General features: G+C 38.0%; 1 long non-coding RNA gene across 2 annotated transcripts in view; it reads left to right on the top strand.

Annotated features, from left to right (window-relative positions):
* Positions 1-2,160: 2,160 nt before the first annotated feature.
* LOC120623017 (uncharacterized) overlaps positions 2,161-19,738 on the top strand; it is a 56,062-nt gene continuing 38,484 nt past the window's right edge. The window contains exons 1-3 of one of the 2 annotated variants that reach the window (XR_005658625.1): positions 2,161-2,301; positions 4,129-4,184; positions 5,032-5,115. This is a non-coding gene — a long non-coding RNA (uncharacterized LOC120623017). Of the gene's footprint in view, positions 2,302-4,128; positions 4,185-5,031; positions 5,243-19,738 lie in introns of those variants that run through there. The other variant, XR_005658624.1, reaches the window with a different exon arrangement.

The raw sequence follows: 19,738 nt of genomic DNA on the forward strand, positions 1-19,738 counted from the left end.
ACGCGTCCTTCGTCCTCCGCGTGGCGTGGCCTTTAAATTGCGGGTTCCTCGCCTGAGGAGGGGGTGCTCAGTTTCCAGCTGCCCGGTTCCTGGGTCAGGTGCTTCCTTTCCCACAAGCCAAGGCCTCAGGGTGGCAGAGACCTTACACCCCACCGCACACACGCCCGGTGCGATGGGACTGGCGAGGCCAAGGAGGCCGAGCGCTTTTCCCAAGAGCGCGGTGAGTCCGGCGACCGTGCCTTTTCTACCTTCTCCGGTTGGTCCCTGACCTGACCCACGTCCTCATTCCGCCATACTGCCTTTCTCAAACTCTTCATTTGTCCGTATCCTCTAAGCCCTAAAACTTTGAGTTGTCCTAGACCACCAGCAGAAGTCTCCACACTCACTCTGACGGGGCCTCGACGTGGTGCTGGGGTGCTCTGACCGCCAGTTCCGCTTAGAAATGAAGTTACACAGGAGAGACATGGAGGGGGCCCCACTCTCTCAGAGACACTTGGATTTTGCACTTGTTTGGCTAGTAATTATTGTCCGAATTTTCTCATTCTTTTCACGTGGCCATAAAGGAAATGTGAAGCTATTGTCAGTATAATTTCACAAACACAGGGTGTCCAGGATCTGTGATGGTTGGATTCTTTACTTAGGTCCAAGGATGAACCTGGTCACATGTAAGCTAACATTAGTTGTCCTCTGCTTTCTAGCTCCCCCTCATCCCCCACGCCCCAGAATTAATCCAGTAACAGCAGTTTGTTTGTTTTAAGACCATCCCTTTCATGAATGATAGCATCCGTGAATTTTAAAAAGTTAAAAATTGCTTGAGAGATTGCCACTGACATTGCACACCTGAATTAGTTAGAACCCTGTGTATAGCAACAGCCATTTTTGTTGTTGTTGTTGTTTTCTTTTTTTGTTTTGGTTTTGCACAACTGGGCAATTCCATCTATGCCTAGAATTGTATTCAAGAGAACTGAAAATATGTATCCACACATGTACCTGAATGTACCTGAAAATATGTATCCACGATGACAGGAACCTGAATGTTCATAGCATCATTATTTATAATAGCCAAAATATGGAAAAAATTCAATGTCCATTATCTGGTGAGTGGAGAAACAGAATGTGGTATATCCATGTAACGAAACAGTATTCAGCATTAAAAAGGAAAGAAATAGTGACGCATGATACCTCATGAATGAACCTTAAAAGCATATACTAAAGAGACAAAACATGTATTATATAATTCATTTATTCCAAATGTCCAGAAAAGGCAAATAATAGAGACATAAAGCAGATCATTTGTTGTTCTGGAAAAGGGTATAACCTGGAATTAATTACAGATGAGCATGAGGGACTTTGCTGGGTAATGAAATGTTCTCAAATAGTGACAGTTACAGAAATCTATACGTGTACTAGAAATTATTGAATAGTAATAAAAAAAAGGCAAAAGGTATTTTCTTTCACACCTTTATTCCCAGAGTCTGTGACCTGCAGCTGAGCTCCAGAGGGGGGAACTTTTTGCAAGGTGGTTTTAGAGAGAGAAAAATGGAAAGAAAAAAAAAAACATAAAAATAAAAGAGTTCTAATTCTTTTGGAAAGATAACCATACTTCAGTAAATTCTATTTTGGTGACTGTTTTGGAGAGTCTTATAAGTGTGAAAGCAAGTTAATTCCCCCTTTCACTCTTCTAAGTGATTAATTCCTGGGAACTAGAGTTAGGCATTCCAGTTCGTGACATTTTAAACACACCTACACATAGACACAGTACAAAGTGCACATTTCAGAGGGGATTTTTTTTATGACTATGTTAGGATCTGTCTTAGAAATCCATATCAAGCATTTGGGTGGAGTATTGTGTGAGTATGGTTTAGATTTTAAAAGAACAAGAAAAAAAAACCCTCTGACAGCTTAAATTAAAAGATTCAGTTCATCTAGGCAGCCAAAAGTTTGGATGTTTATCTTAACTTGCCTCACCTTTCGTTCACCTTGTTCTTCAGGGGAAGAAGCCAGGGTTCATGGTTGCTCTGGAGCCAGGATTAAACAGTCCCTTCTGCTTCCTGTGGGTTCCCATCCAGACAGAAACGAGGCCCAAGTGGGTTTTTTCTTGTCTTTGTCCTTGTCAGCACGAGGCTGATAGTTTCCTGTTGGTTCCTTCATCAAAGGTACCAGGCTCTCAATCCTTTGAAGCGCCAATCCTTAAGAGTCTGAAGATAGCCAGACCCTGCTGAGTCAGTTCCTTGTTTCCACTTAGAAGCTCCAGGCTCCCGCCGGCCTTCTCAAAGCTTCCTGCTCTGGAGGCATCTTTTGGTAAGTGGTGCAAAAAGGAGGCAGGATCCAAGCAGGGAGACAGTTTTATCACACTAAAGTGGGCTCCAGTCATGCCTTCCCCAGGCAGAGGGAGAACGTTGAGAATGATGGATCAGGGATGCCATTTCTGAACCAGATTTTTTAGATGGAGATTCCCATAGCTGGGAATCTGTAGAGAAAAGTAGGAACACCACAGATAACTGGGACCTTTAATTTGGGTCCCAAATTCTGGTTTTGCCACTTAAACTTTGTATGAGATTCAGTTTCCAGTTCTGTAAAACGGGCTTATTATCTGTGCTTACATTGTTGAAAGGATTAAATGTGGCCTCATACCTAAAGAAATAAGCACTGTGCTTAGAGTGGAGGCTCCATGAATGAAAGTTATTAATTATTATTATTTATTATGAGGTCTAATTATTATCACACTTTAAATGATCTGAGCAAGAAAGGAGTCATGTTATAATTATAAATTATAATAATGATGGAGATTAATCTTATCTTAAATTGCATTAGTAATAAAACTTCTGGTCAAGAATATTATAACAGTTCAAAATATACTGACACGGTTAGGCTTATTCAGAGTCATATAGAATTAGATGTGCCAACATTGGAGGCAAGGGCCCTGGGTTCATGTCCTAGATCTACCATGAATTCATTGAGTCATCTTGGATAACTCATTCCCTTCTCTGAACCTCAGTTCCACTAGCTGTGAGAGCTTACCCAAGATAGGTTTTGGGGAGTATCTCTCCAGAGCTGAAATTCCGGAGTTTTTAAGTCCTCTTTATTAAAATAAAAACATCATATAGATGCAATTCTCCTTTCCTCCACTAGGAGCAGTCAGCCAACCATCTCAAGCTAACCCCTGCCTCCAGGCATCCCCCCCTGTCTGTGAAACATACCGTCTCTTCAACTCTATCTGTAGCATTTCTTTGTCTTTCCGCTTCACCCAGACATTAAGTTGCCCAAGAACAGCGATGATACCCCTCTGCTTTATGTCTGTATTCTCAGGACCTGGTATATTAAATATAGAAGTCCAATAAATATGTTTGATTAATTGATAATGTTAATTAACAAATATTTTGATTAAGACGAGTTTATCAGTCAAATATTACCACAATAAGACTAGATTATTGATGACCTGGCACTGTGGCTTAAAATAACAATTTACTCATGTATCTTTGGGTTGATCGAGGTTGCCTGGTTGGGCTGGGGCAACTCAGGTCAGCTTCCTATATTTCTTGTCCTGTTCCTGGGACTAGCTTGGGCATATTCTCATGATAATGTTAACTGCACAAGACATCAAGCAGAATTATAAGCATGGCCTCTTGAGGTACAGGCTTAGAAATGGAAACTATCTCTTCTCATTTTGTTGGCCAAAACACACCAGTTGACCAGATTGAAAGTTAAGAGGTGGAGAAATATAATCTGCTTTTTTAGTGGGGAAAAAAAAACTTTAGAGTTGCACAGCAAAGGGGGTGAATACAGGGAAGAGTAAAGAATTGGGACCATTTGTGCAGTCTCCACAGGCAGAAATAGGTTTCTATCATGCCACCATTCTGGATTATCTTGGGCTGTCAGATCCCATGGGTTATATCCTATAATCATGAATAGAATATTCTAGAACATTAGAAGAGACAGAGAATCAGAATGCAGTTTTGGTACCATATCAAATCATTGTAACCATTCTCTTTACTTTGAGTTTCAAGATGGGAAAGAAGAAAGCAAGCAGAAATAATAACATAATAATATTAATCACCAGTTTACATATAAAACTAGGGAGACTCAACATACTCCTTCAAAATATGTATCGTTATTCCTATTTTACAGATGGGAGAATTGAGACAACAAGGACATTGCATGCATTGCCCATTATAGTACAACTGGTAAGTATTTGAGCTGAGATTCCAACCTATTTCACAAGTTGTCCCACTAGCCTGCCTTTTAGTTGGAGAAGTTCATGCAACAGATCCTAGTCTTGATATGATTGTTGAGGGGGAGGGGTCATGGGAAAGGGAGAAGAGCTTTTCTCTATACCCAAGGCAGAGTGCATCCATCAGATCCCTGGGTACAGTGCCTAGAATGCAATAGGTGTGCAATAAATATCCATGGAAGGGTTAAAGATGAAAGGGTGAAAGGAAGGGAGAGAGAGAGACTGGGAACATCAATAGAAGCAGAAAAGGTAGTAGAGGAAGAAGGACGATATAAGAGAAAAGGCATAAGCACGTTGATCTGTTTAGATAAACCATCCTTTTCCTTGGTTGGTAGAAATCTTTGGATTTTGAGGGTCATGCACTCTCTTCCCCTACTGGTGCTAAGAATAGTTGCATCATGCACACCACCATTCCATAGCCTAGAAACTGCAGCACAAGCCCGTCCCTGACTTTCTTGCTGATCTCATTTCTCCCTTGCTCTCTCAAGCCACACTTACCTTCTTGCTATTGTTCCAACACAAGTATACTTCAGATTAAAGACCTTCACATTTACTTTTCTCTCTGCCTAAAGCACCTTACCCTTTCCTTTCTATTCTCTTGACCCCTCATTTTGCTTATTTAACCAGGACTTCCTGGTTCTCCCATCAGCAAAAGTACTTATCCACACTCCAATCCCCTGTAGCCTATCACTTTCTATTCCCTTAGACTGTTTTATTCTTGTTCATAACAAATATATCTACTTGAAATTGTGTTGCACATTTTCACTTACTCATTTTCATTGGTCATCTTGCTCCACTAGGATACAGGCTTCAGGAGGGCAAAATACATCATCTCTCTTGTTCACTCCTGTGTCTTGAGCACCTAATACAGTGCCAGGCATATGGTAAGTACACAGTAAATATTTGTAGAGTGAATACATGAATAATAAATGCACAAAAAATGCTAACCGAATTAATGAATCTAAAACCAAAGGCAGACGGATCATCTGCTTGAATCTAAACACGGTACAGTATCCCTTGTTTACAAAGTGAATTTAATGATACCAATTATTCACATTACAAAAATGATTCTTCACTTTACCAAAGGCTTTATTCGAAAGCTAGTTAAAATAACTACCTCCTATAGTGCTTTTAAAAATATAATCCAATTTATAAAATGGTGGTATGCAGACAACTTTTCTAAAACATATGAATTTTCTAAAGTGAATTACAGGTATGCATAAATGACAGTTCTGCTTCTGATTTCTAATTCTAGTTTGTATGTTGTGTGGACTAAGAGATCAGTTTATTAAAACGCTTCACAGAAGGCTATTTCAGTCTTCATATGTGCATACATTTACATTCTTTTTTGAACTTGTGAATAGGCGCATTTAAATGTGTTTGTGCTCCAGGAGAACCATTGGAAATGTTTTTTAAAGATTGGTACTGGCTTGCTTTGCAAATAGTCTACAATTTGAACAACAGTATTGAAGAGAGCTCTGTGTTCCAATTTTCATAAATTTTGAAATGTCGACTATCCATGCTGAGAGTGGGAAGACAGTAATCATCCTTACCCAATGGAGGAAGCTCTTTAAAAAATCTCTCTTTAATGTCCTCAACTTAGGATAGATGAACTTATACCGCATAGCCTTTATTTCAGTGCTTTATCTAGTTGTGGCATCTGTTTCCTCTCCCTATTCAATTGCCTTTTGGGTGACTAAGAGCTAATAGCGACATTTCCATAGTGCACAGGTAGGTCAAAACAAAATGCAGTATTACACACTGGCTCAAGAGCTTTGGTGCTGGAAGCAATATTCAAGTAAAGTCTCTCCATTCTGATTGTCACCTTAGTCTTGGGTCTTAAGCCATGATTGATTCTCCATTGCATAGAGCATTGTTTTGGTCATGGGTAGAGTTAAAGAATAACACTTTTAATAGCTATTCATTGAATGCCTATTAAGTGCTTTAATTTCAATCCTTATAACTATTCTACAGAGTAACTGTTTTTATGCCCATTTTATAGATGAGGATGGGAAAGCTGAGAGACTTGAACAACTTAGTTTGCTACTAAATGAATTATTAAATGTTACTTAATTGGTCAGTCGACAAGGTAGCATCATTAGGGAACTAATGTATATGGGAGAGTGGTAAGGAGAGGTGAGTGGAGGCTTCTTTAAAGGTATTCTTTTTGAACTAAGAATTAAAATATGTGGAAGAGTTAGGCTAAGTGTAGGGAGAAAATATTTCATAGAAGGAATAGACATTGTAAGGGCATTGGGGCAAGATGGCATGTGGAACATTTGAGGACCTAATAAAGATCCATAAGGCTGATGCTTACTGAGTCCTGAGGAAGTACACAGAGATGACCAATCCAGGCCTCTGTATTGTAAGGAATCCTGAATGGTACCTCAACTGCAATAGGCAGTTATAGAATTTTTTTTAAGGAGCGCTCTGTTTGCATTTGTTGACAAAGAGCATTGTGGCTGTGAGCAGATGATAGCAAGTGTGGCTGATCTAGCAAGAGCATGGAGACTTGCAGTTTACCAGGAGACAGGGCCTGCTGCTTGGACAAGGCAGTGGCAGCAAAGAAGGGGGCACATTCTAGGTGTGTTTTGGAAATGGAAGCAGGACTTTATGTTGAATTAGTGATGGCAGGTGAGAAAGAGAAAGATGTCAAAGATCATTTTCATGTGACTGACTCATGCAATTGGGTAGGTACAGGTACTTATTATTAACCAGGACGAGTCCGGGGAATGACGATGTGTACGAGGCAAGGTTCCCTAACCTGCAGTTTTATGAAACCATTTTGAGCACTGGGTTCTCCTTTCCTGTGCCCACAAATATCCTCTTGGGTCAGGAGGGCAGTGTTGCCTGATGTTTAATTAATTTAAAATAGAAATCACGTAGCTCTGAGCAGAAGACCTGGGTTCTGGACTCTGACTTTGGACAAATACTTGACTTGCTCTGAGCCACTTCTTGTCTAAAATAAGGAGGAATTCTCTCTAGAAGCCCATGATTACTAGTTACGATCACCCTAGGCACAGCTTTTCAAAACCATGTCCAAAGGATACCTTTAGATTGATCCTGTGTCTTTTGGATTCCTGCCCTGAGACACAGGTGAAATAGGACATGGGGCAGTGGTGATGGCCAAAAATCACAGAGAGGCATTTGGGTCACCCCAAAGCTCAATGGGAAGGTCAGCCAGGTTCCTTAGTATTGATACTCACAGAGACATTTGTCAACAGTTTGTTGCTGTTCATGGCATCCAAGGATTTGGTTCTCCTTCCTACCTAAAATGTTCACACCATTGCTCATCCCCATTTTCTCCTTGGCTCTTATCAGAGGAGGGAGCAGAATTCCATGTCACAGAGAGCTGCCCAAATGTGCATTTGTGGCCTTCACTTGCTGGGGGTAAAATCTTTACCTCCATGAACCTCAGTTTGTACATCTATAAAATAGTAATAACATCTGTGTCTACTTCAGAGAATTATTATGAGTTAGCACAGTGGCAATTCACAGTGCCTGGAATATGATAAATACTCGGTGAATGTTTTTCTCTCTCTGCTGCCCTCTCTCCTCCATACTACTCTACATTATCTTTCATTTTTCAGAACTGAGCTAAGGGATCTTGCCTATTAGAAAAATATCCCCTGACCTTTCATTTCCCACAGAAAGTCTTGTCATAATTTGATGTTGCCACAGTGTATTATCCTATATGCTTGTCTCACCCCCGTGTCTCTGGAAGAGATACCTAGAGACCAATAATTATTGGCACTTCATCACTGTATCTCAAGAATACAGGAAAATGGTAAGTGTTCAGTGAATGTGTGCTAACCTTTATTGTCAAAGAGGATGCTTGAAGAAGGAATCTTGGAGGAGGAATGAAGACAGGGGAGGAGGAAAAGAAAACCCACATGTCATGTCTGATTCTCAGGAAAGATTTTGGTATAGAATATGAAGGAAAAATAGAGTAACATCAGAATCCATTAGCTGGCCCAAACTTCATTAACAGTTCTCTGTTATGTGACATATAGCCATCATTCAGTTGTTAGTACAAGCAGTTCTTGATTGGCTAAGAAATGTTTATCAAAAGAAACAAAATTTGCCATGCATGTACGGTCTGAAGTGCTCTTCTCCTATAGCTTTGCTTGCATCAACAGAAGGGGGAAAATTCAGCCAGACAGTCTAATTTCTTTAAGTCAGATGAGTCACAGAAGCAAACACTGAAAGATATTCTACAAAATAATCAATCATCAGATAAAACTGTTTTGTATGTGGCAGATGCATAAAATGAAATAAGACTATTTTTTCAGCTAAAAGTTTGTGTATTTACAGAAGATTCTGGTAGAAGAAATAGAGATTTAGCCAGACCATCACTTAAAAAGAGGTAGGATTTCAGAGCAGAAAGGAAGCTGAAAATAGCAGTCAGTCCTTTCCATCCCCTTCCTCATAACCCTATTTCTCACCTTCAAGCCTAACAGCCAGTAATTGCTTTTCCATGATAAACATCTTTTACTTCCCTTTGGTTAACAATGTGGCTTCTAGAATACTTGTATGTTTTATTTGGCCAGTGTCTGTCTTAAATATCATGTCATAAATGGAGGACACCAACAGCAGTAGTGGCAGCAGCATCCTTATCAGTTGCTAGAAGGAGGTGCATTCCCCATATTATCACTAGGTATCATTACACCCATTTTGCTGATGAAGAGATTTCAGTGCCAGGTAATAAGCTTAGACCTTGTGGAACTTGGGTGGCTACATATAGCTTTCTCATTCCTGGTGTTTCTCAGTTGTAAACTGACAAGCATTTAGTCTGATGGGATAACTTCTTGTAAACCAGACATGTAACATTTTATAATGCATCTGTATCCTGAAGCTAAATGTATTGAAACCTGTCAAACTCTGCCCGTCTCCAAATGCCCATAGCATCGTCATCTTTGCATAGACTGTTCCCCCTGCTAGGACCAAGCTTCCCTCTTCATGCTCTGGCTAATTCTAGTTTATTCTTCAAAAATTCCATATTCACATGTCCTATACTCCAGAATATTTTCCCAACATTCCTTGCCCTTCTCTCTCCCATTTCATCAGTATGAACTTAATATCCTTTCTTTGCATTTTGTGCACTGCACCATGTGCCTAATTCCAATATAGTACCTGACCTGTCATTTAAAATTTTTTTTTCTTCCAAGACTCTTTCTGCTTTAAGGGTAAGGGACATATTTTATACATCAAGTATATCCCCAGAACCTATTAACAGCCTTTAGCGAATGGACTGTACCAGTGCATGGGAGGATAAAATATGAATAATAGCTACTGTTCATTTAATTCTTACATGGGTCAGGTACCATTCTAAGCACTTTCTATGTAGACTCATTTAATTCTCATAGTGTACAGTGAGATTGAAGCCTTTGACAAGGATCTTTTCTAGCAGGGGTGGGGGCAGGGAGAGAGAGAAAGAGAAAGAATGCGTACACAAATATATATATAGCTTATCTGTGTAAACACACATCATAGATCTGAATATTTTACTTAAACGCTTGATAATTTCAATGCAAAGAGATTGGCATCTTATTTAGCTGCGTTCATAAATACAGTGCAGCTCATAGGTGGTTCTCTGCCCTCTGTGTTCTGCCATAGACTGTGCTAGAGTTTTCAGTCCTGGGTGTCACATTGACATTTAGGACGTTAAAGGACTTGGAATGTGAACCATATGGAGAAATGATTTGAGGATGTATAGGTTGAAGAAGAGAATGCTCTGGAGGGACATAATCACTTTGTTCAGATATCTAAGAGCTGTCATGAAGAGTGATTAGGTTTATTTTGCTTGGCCCCAGGGGGTGCAAAACTGGGACTAATGGATGGAAACTTCAGGGAGGGAGAGAGAATGCTGCTAGGTCTAAAGGGTATCTGGCCAGAAAGGTCTCTGCCACTAGATCTTGTGCTTCTCTCAATAGAGAGCTTTGGATCACTTCGGGCATAAGAATTCAGACTATATGTCCACATGACAGGTATTGTCCTATCTCACAAGAGACTTCTGCTGTGGGTAGGAGAGTATATTTCAGGACCATGGTGATCTCATCTAAGTATAAATTGTAATGGAAATTGTAACAAGTATAGTTGTTACAAAAATTTACTTCTAATGTTAAAGCTACTATTACTAGCTTTATTACTAGCATTTTGCATACATTATATCATTTAACCTGCATAGCAATCCTGAATTGTTGATGTTATCTATCCCATTTCAGTTTTAGGGAACTGAGACTCTGAGAGGTGAGGCAATCTGCTCATTGTTACCCAGATAGTAACACTCAAACCAATGTGTATCTGAACACAAAATCAATTGTTTCTGTTTTACAAAGAGGGTTAGGGAGAAGAGGGGAAAGAAGAGGAGAGGAAAGGAGAGGAAATTGAAGGAGAGGAATAACATAAAATAATCCTACACTTAAACTAGATATATTTAGGGAGAAGATGGTATACTCCGTTCCTGAAATGTTCTAATTTCTTGTGCATCTAGCTATACATTGCTGGTTATACAGATTATAATTATCGATGATGGATTAATTTGTTTGATTCTTTCTCTGATGAATCCATTTAATTCTGTGGCCACTGACCCTTCATAGAAAGAGCTGCTTCACAATTGCATGAGAACAGATCAGATAATGTGTATGGCTTATATATACATCTCAAAAAGAGAAATCAAGAGGGCCTCAGGTAGGTAAGTAGAATAACTCGAATAGGAGTTGGAAGATCAGAGATGACGAGATTTAGGGCTATCATTATCACATCAAGAATAATCAAACTAAACATGTATCTGAAAGCAAATGATTTTAGGCAATTTTGATAGAGATCATTTCTTCTCCCAAGGGCACTTAAAAACCCAAGTTGGATGAGCTGATTCAGACAAACATGCCAGCCTCAATGGAATGAATATATGGAAAGCATATAAAAAGTACTTGTGCCTATTTTCCACATATGCTGTCCTTTTTATGTGTCATACATTATCGAGCCATCTTTTAAGTCCGGCCACCACCTTGAAGTCTTTACTTCTCTGATTTCTGGGTTCTCTCTTAAGCTCCTATAGAAGTTATCCTCTGCGTTATAAAAGTAGATTCAGAATCATGTGCTGTCTTGTGCTAGTGGATTTTTTTTTTTTTCTTTTGTGTCTGCTTTCTTTTCCCATGCAAGTGAAAAGAAATGCACATGGCAGATTGTAATATCACTAGGGAAGTGCCAACTGGAGGTCTTCAAATAACTCTGCGGGGTAATCTAACTTTGAGGAATACAGTGAATTCTTTAAATTTAAATTTAAAGAATTTAGGACGTTAAAGGACTTTAAATTCTTTAAATTTAAATTTAAAGAATTCAGTATTCCAACCTTCAGCCCAAGAATTTAGTCTTGTGTGAGTCTCAGAAATGATGATTGATTAGAGCATTTATTGTATTTTCCTAACACTTGAGTTATCTTAATGTTAAGTGGAAGCAATCTGGTCAAAACAGAAACTCGCAGTCCCAATTACTTGTAGGCAATGAAGACAACTTCATTCACCAGAATTTCTCCTAAGAGGAGCCCCATATGTGTTTCAAAGAAATAAATAATATGTGGAATGGATGCAAGCAGCAAGAAAACACTCAAGTGGAGAAAAATGGCTCCCAAATTGCCTTTTCAAGGACACCATAGCTCCTGGAGAATTTTTTGCTGTGACTAAGCACCTCGATTGGTTGAGGGGTAAAAAATTGAGAGTCAGAGTCAAGGTAGATCTTTTTCTCCACTTCATGTTCTTTTTTATTAAAGTATAGTTGACATACAATATTAGTTTCAGGTGTACAACATAGTGATTTTACATTTATATACCTTATAATGTGATCACCACGATATGACTAGTAATCATCTGTCACCATACCAAGTTATTATATTATTGACTAAATTCTCTGTGCTGTACATTACATCCCTGTGACTTATTTATTTTATGACTCTTAATTTTACCAGGCTACTACATAATACAACTTTACATAGTACCACGGACGTGAAAGCTAGGAGGTGGCCATGGAGAAGACCTATGTCTAATGGAAATTTTTTTTTTTTTGGTATAGATGCAGTATAAGCCCTCTATTTTCCTCTCAAATACCCTCAGTAAGTTTTATCCTGTTTGATAATGCTTTTATGACACTGATTGTTTTTTGGGGGGTGGGATATTAGAAAGAAGATGAGTTAAGAATCTGAGTTGCCATTGGTGAAACAGAGAGGTCTTTCTCGGCAGATTATAAACTCAAAGAGGAGAGGACATTTGGGTTACACATGATTATAGGATAATGGTATATAGCTCTGGGGATTGTTAAGAAAATTAAACAAAAAGAAAATATAAACTATATGGAAATAGTAGATACTTGATATGCATTTACTGTCTTCTTAGGGAAAAGCCAACTTATATCAGCTACTCATAAGGAACTAAACATGTTGGTGAAGTGGGTAACAAAGAGAAGTCTAAGTCCATGGAAAGACTTGTTATAATTGCAGATTTGAGGACCCTCACACATGAAGAAGGAGAGCTCAGCGATGATCCAAGTGGTCAATGGCCTCAGACTGATACATAGCCTGTGTGCCATCCCTGCAGTAGGACTAGGGAGACCCACCTGGGCGTGTCTGCCTTTTCCCCACGCCTTGCTGGGACACACTGTAAACCTCGTTCATCTGCCCCTCCCTCTTTTGACAGCCACACTTTTCTCCAAGTATGTTAATATAAATGACTTTGCTGCCCAGGTGTCATTTATCTCTTTGTGAGGATCATATTTATCATTTATTTTATTTTAGGATTTTTAATCTCAGAGCTTATTGTCATTGTTGGCTATTATTCTGAGTTCTGGAGACATGAAACTGGCAGCTTATCAAAACCTCAACTATAAGCAACATCCGCAACATGAAGTATACATTTCTTAGGAAAGGAATCTTGCTTTTCTCATTGTCTGCATCCCCAGAATTTCTAGCAGAGAACAGGGCACAGAATGGAAGCTCAGTAAATATATCCTGGAGTCCTCTTGATGGAAGAGTCTATATTACATTTCACACATTTCTTACAACAAAAACTCTTGCCTTATTCTTAAAGTCTATTATTGTGCATTTTCTTGGGTTCCAGTAAATTAAAATTGGTAGCAACTTAATCTATCTCTCTCAAAACACATTTGTAATGCTTGGTATTTTTTATCCTATTATTTCTTTGTGTGTCATATAACATTATACTATGTTGTATTTCTTAAAGAGAAAATCTACAGGAATATAGTTTTTAAAAATTAAAGCTTGAAATTAGAGTTAAGGATTATGCATTTTGATGCAGGTGACCATATAGATATATTAACATTTTGGCAAGGTTTTTCTTTGCAGGCACAAAGTTGTCATTAGGAAGTATAATACTCATTTTTTGCTTGATTAATTATAACAAAGGCATAACAAAATAAATATTGCATATTGGAGCATGCACCATTTGCAAAATTATAAGTCATGGATAAGCTGAGGTATGAATCCAAAACATTCTGTAAGAAACTTGCAGAATAAGTATAAAATTTTCTTTCTTAAGTACTTTCTAGTAAAGAGAATTTATGTACTTAAATCATTAAGAAATACACCTTGAGAACACAATTCACAATCTAAAATAGTCTGAGTTCTCCTCCCAAGCTTTCCAAATCTACCATGGCTTTGGATATGTTTGACGTGGGAAATTATTCTAATAATGATACATAATAAATAATACATAACACATAATATAAATATAATAATAGCTACTATTTATTTTTTTAATAGTAGCCAGATAGCCAGAAGACGCCAGACACCATGCTAAGTGTTTCCCATGGTTATGTGATTTAATAAAACCCCTCTGTCAAATAGGCACTGTTTTATTGTTGTTGTTGTTGTTATATTAAAACTAACATTCAATGAGAAGCACATATTTTAACTGTATAATTTCATAAGTTTTGACAAATGTATACATTTGTGTACTCGATGCTCTAATCAAGAAAATAACATTTCTATCACTCCAGAGTAGATGCTATTTTTAGCTCTGATTTCCAGATGAGAAAAAGTAGGTTCAGAAGAGTTAAATATTTTTTCCTAAGATCTCACCAGTAGTAAATAGCAAAGCTGGTAATCACTCTACTTGCTATACTGTGCTAGGCCACCCACGGCTTAGCTTCGACATTTGTAGATTTTCTTTTTTTTTCTTTTTTTATGTCTGTAATGGTAGAGTTTGGAGAGGAAACAGATTGTAAGGCTGAATGGGACTAGCCTAACACCTTTTTAAAAAATTGCTTTTTATTAGAATATTCTAGCTTTGCAAGGACAGAGATTCATGCTTCATCTTTGAAAGTTTGACTGGAGTATGGGCCTATACTCTGTACTTTTTGTATGCTTCCCACGTGATTCTGGTACCATATATTTATTAAGATAGGACATGTCATGCTGTGGTAACAGATTAACAATGAAATATCAGACACTCATCACATTAAAGTTTATTCCTACTCACAAGTATACTACTTGGATGATTCTCTAGAGAAGATGTCCTCTTTTTTTATTTTTTATTTTATCTTTTCCAGCTTTATGGAGTTATAATTGACATATAACATTGTATAAGTTTAAGGAGTATAGCATATTATTTGATACATTTATATATTATAATATGATCACTACTATAGGTTAGCTAGCACCTTCATCACCTCACACAATTATCATTTCTTTTTTTATGTGGTGAGAACATTTAAGATGTACTGTCTTAGCAACTTTCAAGTATATAGTACAGTATTATTAACTATAATCACCATGCTGCGCATTAGATCCCCAGAACTTATTCATGTTATAACTGGAAGTTTGTATGGCCTGACCAACATCCCCTCTTTTTCCCCATCCCAACAACCCCTGGTAACCACCATTCTACTCTTTGTTTCTATGAGTGGATTTTTGTGCACTGTTGGTGAGAATGTGAATTGGCACAGCCACTATGGAAAAACAGTATGGAGGGTCCTCAAAAAATTAAAAATTGAACTAACATATAATATAGCCATCCCACTTCTGGGTATATATTCAAAGAAAATGAAAACAGAATCTTAAAGAAGTATGTGCACTCTTAGGTTTATTGCAGCATTATTTACAATAGTTAAGATATGGAAACAACCTAAGTGTCCATCTATAGATGAATGGATAAAGAAGATGTGGTACATACATACAATAGAATATTATTCAGAAGATGTTCTCTTTGCAGTCATAACCCGAGGTGCTCAGTCTTTGACTCCAGCATTGAAATGTTTATGTCCTTGCAGCAGGCAATGAGAAGCTCTGATGGCACAGACATTCGGTCTTAAACCTTTGCCAAACCCATTGGTCAGACTCACCACGTGGCCTCCTTGGAAGGGAGCTGAGAAATGTGGAGGAGGACATGGTTTTGAGAAGTAGAGTAAATGTCTTCACCACAGTCAGGTTTTGAGAATCATTTGTTTACTTCTTAAGTTTCTTTCTCCGGAAGTTTGTGGATATGGCGCAGTATAGATAGATTTAATCTTCTGTTTTCCCCAGAAGTAATACTCTTACTGTGATGACTCTGCTACATTGTGGAGTGCTTTTTGTTGTCTTCTCTTTGACTATCATGCACATGAAAAGTGGGAGGCTCTTGTATTGATACCAACAGTCCTGCCGCAGAGTCTGTCGGTTGTGCTTTTAATTCCTTTAAGACAGCATTGTTTAAGCTGGTCCTAGCCTGAACAGTTTGTATTCCCACCTGAACTTGCTGCTATCTGGATGCCAACTTAATGCCTGCTAATATATAGAAGGCAAAGGTTTTAAGGTTCTGCTCTCTAGTTTTTATGAGCCAGCTCAAATCAGACTGCCTGGCTTCTGATCTAAGCTTTATTATTTACTACATATAGGAATTTGGTAAATGACTTAACCTCTCTGAACCTAATTTCCTCTTGAGCGAAATGGGGGTAATTATGGTTTCTATCTCATGGGACTGTCATACATATTAGAAATGGTAATCCACATAAGTGCTTATTAGCACAGAGTCTGGCATATGGAGAGCAACCAATAAACTTTGTCTACTCTTTATAATAGGATGTTTTTTAAGACTGCTGATCTGCCAATATCTAATATAAAGAAATTCCTCTTCATTGTCTTACCCAGAGAAAAGGATTTCACCATTATAATGCTGTGAGAAAAACCTTTTTACATGCCTTCAAATTAATTTCAGTTCATTTTCCCACCTTCTTTGACCCTATCTTTCAACTCTAAATGATGATTTTATGAAAGTTAAAATGAAATTAGCAAAATGGTACTTTTCTATCAATGAAAGTGTATCGGCTCTAAAAGGGTTGCGAACAATAACTTACATTTCTCCTACTCTATCCTACATACATCTCTCTGCTGTCTAACAACAGGAGTATGTTAAATCATGCAATGTACACTTTCTTCTCCCAGAGTGGCAAGTGAGCTATTTTCAACTTTCTGTTGTGACACCATTTTTAAAGTTGTGTCAGCATGCCTATTATCAATTTACCTTCTCACAAGCTGTGTGCATCTTCTGCAAGAGTTTATTGAGATATGTTCCCTAAGATTGTCTAGGCATTTTCCTGGATGTCTGAGTTGAATTGCCCTTCCCTTGGAAAGGTACTATCTTGCTTCAATATGAAAATACTCTAGGCTTCACATCCTTCAGAGGTTCATAATATATATTTATACATCAGTATACATTAGCACATCCAGTATACATTCCTAGACATTCTCAGTAATATCTGTTTAGCTCTGTTCAACTCATCACTTACAAAACTAATTTGGCTGTGAAAAATTTATTTTCACAAAAAGGGGTGTTTCAGAGAATGGTATATTTGGCAGGATTACGGAACTTGGCCTGCGCCTCAGTTTTAGAAAGATAATAATAAAGGAGCTATTGCTTGGTCTGATTCACAGCTTAAGTGATCATCAAGGGTAATCAAACTCAGAGACAGAAAGTAGGAATGGAGATTGCCAGGGCTAGAGAGAGAGAAATGAGGAGTTGTTATTTAATGGGCATAGAGTTTCAGTTTTGCAAGATGCAGAAGTTCTGGAGATTGGTTGCACAACAATATGAATGCACAGCAGTACTTAACACGACTGATCTGTACACTTAAAAATGGTTGAGATGGTAAATGTCACTTTATGTGTAGCTTATCTCAATTAAAATTTTAAAATAAAGAAAAAAAGGAAATGGCAAAGATCAAGGACAGAGAAGCACATCATCCAAAGCAGACTTGAGAATGGAGACCGTAATGCCAGGAAATGGAGGAGAGAAAACCGAGGTTGGTGAGTGGTGGGAGCTAGTGAATACCAGGGCTTCTGTCTGTCATTAGAAAACATCAAAAATGGAGTTGCAGCATGTTTATTCAACTTCAGGTGTCTTTTCTGGCTCTCCTTCTTCCTTGGCTACTTTCTAGGAAAAAAAAATCTATATATAAGATATATTTTTATTAGAGATTTTGTCAAAGTGCTGATCGACTGGCCCAGATGTGCAGCACATTTTGGATACTTTTATGGAAAAGCTAAGACTTATTTTTCTAATAACTCTTTCATCTGCAGCATCTAGTTTTTCCATTAGGAAAACTAAAATAGCTTGTGGAATTGCTTTCTGTCCTTCTACAATAACAGACACTGCAGTGAGCTAGTCACTGCGGGATATATGCAGAATATGATGTGGATACAATGAGAAAAACCTCTCTTCACTCCACACCCTTTTGGCAGAAGGACATTTTTTGACATCTTCTCATGTTTCCAGGTCAGAGAACATCTTCCCTTGTGTGAATAGAAAAAAGATCATTTATAATGACATATGCTGAAATAATGGACTGTGATCTCTTTGAGGGCAAATAGCATCTATTAATAATTTTAATAACTCACAAAGAGCCTCGGCCATACTTAGGTGCTAATTAAGCATGGTTTTCTGTTTGTTTGTTTGTTTGTTTGGGTGTGTGTTTTATACTTTCTTTTACCTGGACACACTAGAAACTTCTATTTTTTGTTGGGGCGGATAATCAGGATAGGCTGGATCAAACTGATAATAAATGTTTCCCAGTTCTAGTGGCTCAGAAAGGTGTATTCCTCTCTCATATGCAGCATGTCCATTGGAGGTCAGCTATAGCTCTGTCCTCTTAACGTTGGGGCCCCTGCTAACAGAGCAGTCTTCCTTTGGTCGTCCTGACCTAGAATACAACCAGGCATGATTGACCAAGCATCTTCTACCTGGAAGTCCACATTTTGTTGGCAAAAGCAATTCACAATGCCCTTAGGGTTTAACAGGGCAGGTTTGTAGACTCTTCTTTTATGCATGGCCCCTGCAACAACAACTAACTGGAATAGTTGGCAAAGAAGAAGAATCTATTGGTGGTTGAACAAAAGCAAAGAGAGCAAATATCTCTACAATTTTCTAAAAACTACACACTGTTTTCATTCAGTTGGGGTCATTCAGTCTTGACCCCAGCCCTGTGAGATATATAATGTTCCTTCTTTTCTTACAGGTGAATAAGCTGAGTTCAGGCTGACTGAGTAACCTGCCTAAGATCACAAAGTTAGTTATGTGTTAGAGCTGGTGTTTGAATCAATACCCAGCAAACTCACAAAGTCCATGTTCTTCTCAAGACAACATAGTGACTCCCACACTCACATGTGGACAGAGTGAAGCCTAAAACCCACTTTTCAATAATGCAACCCTCATATGAATTGATTAGGCAGACATAAAGCACAGCGTGTAATGACTAAAGGAAATGGTTAAGTTCTAGAAGCTGAAAGGTACTAAAAATAGCAAGGCTACTCCACATCATGCATTTTCCATATAAAAAGCATATGAGCCTCACTGACCATCAAAATAAGGGCAAACGAGCTCCTTCAAGAAAATGTGTGTGTGTGTGTGTGTATACACATGTATACATATATTAACATATTTCTGGAGCGCCTGAAATAGGACTAAAGCATTCTTTTCTAGAAATGTCCAGGAGTGGAGAATTAATAAGAATAAATTCATTAACAATACAAGAAAAGAGTTTACCAAGGCAGTGCATTCATACCAGTAAAAGGCTGGCTAAGGAAACCCAGTATTGGAGTACAAGTAAGTTTAATTCTTTTAGAAGAATATATAAACAATCTTTAAAATCTCACTCAGAGAACTCACCCCCTCTCATTCTGTTTTTACTCAGTTATAAGGGCATTATCTGAAATAGTAAAATATTATTTGGTGCAAATGCTTATTATGCTGTTAATGAGAAGAAAAAATGAAAGTAGTCTAAATGTCCAGTAATGGACAGTTGGATAAGTAAAATATGACTCATCTGTTTTAAGAAATATCACCCCCACTGTTAAAAGACTCATTTTTCACTAGTTTGGAATAACATATAAAGATGGTTTGGCCTTAATTTTAAGCGAAACAATTAGAATATAAAAGGGATATATTATAAAATCTCCACTCTGTAAGAGAAATGAATAGAAAAAGGTATATATACACATATATGGAAGAAAAGGTAAAAAGGACT

This window comes from Pteropus medius, unplaced genomic scaffold (assembly GCF_902729225.1).
Source record: "Pteropus medius unplaced genomic scaffold, Ma_sr-lr_union100, whole genome shotgun sequence".
Lineage (NCBI taxonomy): Eukaryota > Metazoa > Chordata > Mammalia > Chiroptera > Pteropodidae > Pteropus > Pteropus medius.